Source organism: Schistocerca piceifrons, chromosome 4 (genome assembly GCF_021461385.2).
Source record: "Schistocerca piceifrons isolate TAMUIC-IGC-003096 chromosome 4, iqSchPice1.1, whole genome shotgun sequence".
Classification (NCBI taxonomy): Eukaryota; Metazoa; Arthropoda; class Insecta; order Orthoptera; family Acrididae; genus Schistocerca; species Schistocerca piceifrons.
The window spans coordinates 261859001-261863627 of record NC_060141.1 but is presented as its reverse complement, the minus strand read 5'-3'; positions in this window follow the sequence as shown (position 1 = coordinate 261863627).

Below are 4627 nucleotides of genomic sequence, written 5' to 3'. Positions count from 1 at the left end.
GATAATAAATGACAATGAATGATAATGATTGTTAATAAATGATAATGAATAATAATGAATAATAATAAACAAAAGTAAGGTTTTGCAGCCATTCTCATGTTGGAATTTGAATTTGGAGGGAATTTTCTAGTGGAGGCAGGTCAATAATAATAAATAATAATAAATGATAATAATGTTAATAAATAATAATAAATGATAATGAATGTTAATAAATCATAATCAATAATAATAAAGATAAGTGCGGTTTTTGCATGCATTATCCTGTTGGAATTCAAACTTCCCGCCATTTTTTCTTCTGGAGGCTTAGGTTAGTGGACATCGCACAATTGGTCTATTTTCCCGCCAAAATTCAAAATTCCCACCATTTTTTCTGGCGGTTAGCTTAGTGGACGTAGCACAATTGGCCTATTTCCCCGCCAAAATCCGCCGTCTTGGATGACATCATGCGCTGTTGCCAAGTCTACATGCCGCCATCTTGGATGACGTCATCGGCGCCATATTGAATAAATTTTGCGACAATGCAGAGTGCCCTGACATATAGGTTGCCCTACTACTGCTTCCTCTAATATTGTCGCCTGTACGATCGACGGGTATCTGACTGGTGACGCAGTCCGATTGCTGTGTAATTTCACTATCTGTTTGCGCTTCAGTTGGGGCTGGTATCTTTTTACCGTTAGGAATTTTTCGTTCTAAAGTATTTAATCTATGTTTTACTTTCGCGTTGATGAGCACTTGCCCTTCTGATACACGCTTCATTTTTAAATACTCTTCCGTTTAGGAGAGGTGTACAGGGGCAGTGACGTCACAGCTAGCGTCTACATTGTTGGACAAGTCTATAACTTTTGTCGTTAGGTCGCAGTTTTCTGAGAAATTGTGCCTAACTGCTCTCCAATAGACTGCACTGTTTCTTCTACAGAGTCTGTTTTGGTACTAGTTTCTGCAATTTTACGGGAATTTTGATCGCAGTAACGATTGAGATCTGTGATCAAATTGCTGGGTATTGCTGTTTTAACGGCTGTTAACACATCCTGTTTGTGCTTTTGGAAACATGTCTCAATCCTTGAGATTCGTTGTGTTTTTTGGACTTGCACAGTCTCAACGGTGTTAATTTTAGTTTCTGAAGTCTGCACATTAGGGAATAATTGTTCATGCAATGTTTTTGTCAGTTCATTCAGAATTGTTTTATTTTCTCTTCGCGACGTATTAATCTGTGCGATTCGTGTTGCAAGCCTTCTATCATTGTTTGTATGTCCTGTTTGGACTCGATAAACATGGTTTGTGTCGCTTGTTGGAATTTTGTTCGTACCAAATGGAACATTGCTGTTATGTGAAGCCGTCTGAGGTGCTGCTTGTACCTCAGAATGACTTACAGAACCTGTATTTACTGTCTCTGAAGAGATTTGTCCTGATGTGTCACTGTGCTAACAGTCAATTTGATTACATTTATTATAATTAAAGAAAAATGCCTTCTTGGCATACACTAAGTGTTAAACGCAAGAACAAACAGACGAAACCCCACAACTCTTGTAGTGGCAAATCAGATAAGGAAACAAGACAATGGAAGAAAATACTGACCCAAATCTGATCTATAGAATAAAAAACACGACGTGCTACTAAAATGCTATGGGGAGTGAATACAATGCTAGAGCCAGCCGTAAGTACTGGCCGGAGCTGTTCCTAGCGCGAGTGGTCTACGGCGCTGCCTTCATGGACTGTGCGGCTAGTCCCAGTGGAGGTTCGAGTCCTCCCTCGGAGACGGGTCGGTGTGTTTGTCCTTATGATAATTTAGGTTAAGTAGTGTGTAAGATTAAGGACCGATGACCTTAGCAGTTAAGTCCCATAAGATTTCACACACATTTGAACATTTGTTCCTAGCAGTTGGTAAACACTGCTGGTTGGATTGGATTGTTTTTGGGGAAGAGACCAAACAGCGAGGTCATCAGTCTCATCAGATTAGGGAAGGTCAGGGAAGGAAGTCGGCCGTGCCCTTTCAAAGGAACCATCCCAGCATTTGCCTGGAGCGATTTAGGGAAATCACGGAAAACCTAAATCTGGATGGCCGGACGCGGGATTGAACCGTCGTCCTCCCGAATGCGAGTCCAGTGTGCTAACCACTGCCCGGTCACACTGCTGGTCTGACGGTCTAGGCGTGCTTGTAAAGCCAGGTCGGCAGAGTGCTACATGAGTCATATGAGTTCCGAATGGTGGAAGGCTGTTACATGTTGTCTGGCGAAGTAGTTCCATGTTTATTTGGAAAGTCTGTTATTGTTTCAGTCTGCCCGCGATGTTCCTCTCCACACTCTTGAAAGGGCGTCGGCAACCCACCTTGTGTGTCAGTTGTGTGGTCCCTCTAAGGATAGTGGCCACTAAGACATTTCTCCCCCTGGGAAAAAAATGCACAGTACCGGAAACTTCCCTAGGAGTAGGGGCGTCCTGGTCGATAGACCAGGTAGACTATATCAAAATCGAACATAACCAGGAAGAGCGCCCAACGCTGGCGGTGTCATGCTATCTGGGTGGACACAGTAGCACCTGGGTGAAACAAAGAAACCAAAGGTTTGTGATCGGCCTGTAGCGTGAAGTGACGACCATACAAGAAATCGTAGAATTTTGTCAGAACGAAAACCAGTACAAATGATTCCTTTTCAATTTCACTGTATTTGGTTTGAATGTTGGACAATTTTTTGAGTGTGAAAGCCACCGGCCTCTCAATGCCATCGACCACTTGCGAGAGGATCGCACTCAGGCCATAGTCCGAGGCATTGGCGGCAATGATGAGGGGTATGGATGGATCTTAAGTGGCCAGACAAAGAGAGTGGGAGGGAGCTGACTTGAGATGTGGGAAAGCCTGCTCACACGCCATGTCCCAAACTCAAAGTGCACCCTTGCGCAATAACCTGGTCAGGGGTGCCGAAATCTCGTCAGGTCGGGGTACAAAACGACAATAATAGTTGATTTGACCAAGGATGGATTGTAGTTGCTTCATGTTGGTGGGAGGAAGCAGCTTTTGAATCAACTCGACATACTCCTTAGAGGTGTATAGGCCATGGGATTCATTCGTGAACCCGAGACAGATGACCTCTCGCGCAAAAAAGTCAAACTTTTCTTTCCGGCAACGCAGGTTAGCCTCGGAAAAAGCTGAAACAGCCAATCCAGCTTGTCGGCGAGGCCTCTGCGGACGAGCCACCGACGATGACATCATCCAGATAATTGACTGCCCCGGGTACATGGCTTGTGAGGTGTTCCAAATAATGGGAAATGGCGGGGATGCTGGCAATGCCAAACGGGAGGTGGTTGAACTGGAAAAGGCCACACGGGGCATTGATGACTAGGATCTGCTGCGATTCCTCGTCCAATGGCAGCTGCTAATAAGAATCGTGCAAATCAATTTTGGCGAAAACGGCGAGCCCGCAAGACGTGTGAGTATGTCATCCACCGATGGGACAGAATAGGCACTGATGACAGACTGAGAATTGACTGTGACCTTAAAAACAGATGCATAAAGCACCGTTCGGCTTCTCGGCGATTACGATAGGCGTCGCCCAGCGACTGTGTGCGACGGGAGAAAGGATGCCTTCGTCTTGCAAGTGGCTAAGTTCCACATGGAGCCTGTCTCGGAAAGCAAAGGGGATCGGGCGGGCCTTAAAAGAATGAGGAAGAAGCTGAACATGTGATGATAACAAAAGTTTCGTATTTGCAGAGCAATGGGGCGAGGAAGGTATCCTATGATGGAATCGATACTGCCTGTACCGTGTCCTGCACTTATATCCAGATGACCAAAAATGTCCACATCCAGAAGGTTAGTAGCTCCGGGGAATCTGACCAAAAACTGAGTGGTGAATTAACGACTGTTGTAAGAGATTTGTGTGGAAAAAAAGCCGTCAACTGATATAGAGTGATTACTGAAACTGCGCAAGCCGCAAGTGTATGGAGATAAAGGCAGTGGGCCAAAACATTGGTATGTGGCACCATCCACAATAGAAACAGATGGATGCCTTGTCAATTTGGAAGACCACCGGAATATGCGCGACCTCTAAGGTAAGGAGAAAACAGGCTCTCGATTGGGGAACAATGGAAAATACTTGGCCGTCACTGGAATGAGAGGCTTTCAGGTCCTGAGGTGACGATTCGTGACGAGCCTGAGCATCCGCAGGAAGCATGGCATCTAAGCAATGTTTCTGCAAAGCCTGACACACCACGGTGACATGGCCCACTCGGCTGCAAGCAGTGCATCTTGCTTGCCACCAGGGGCGCTCCGACCGTTGATGAGGCTGGAAACAGTCCGGACAGGATGGAAGTTGGGTGAAAGACTTCATGTCACGGAGTGGACCAACGGATTGACGAGGCTCCTACTCGGCCGCAAAAACAGCTGGATCAAGACACAGTGGTTGTAGCCAGTGAGATTATTCGAACGCACGAATAATCGGCAAACAGGTGTCGAGGGACGGGTCCTGTAACTTGAAAATATCAGCCAGAAGAGCCTCTTCCGATGCGTGAAAGACTGCTTGCAGGCAACGTTGGCGCACCGGAATTTACAATCGTGGGAGAGACCCTGGAGCGTCGTAATCCATTCCCGATAAATCTGACCTGTGGACTTTCGACAAGAAAAGAAAGTCTGATGGGCGTG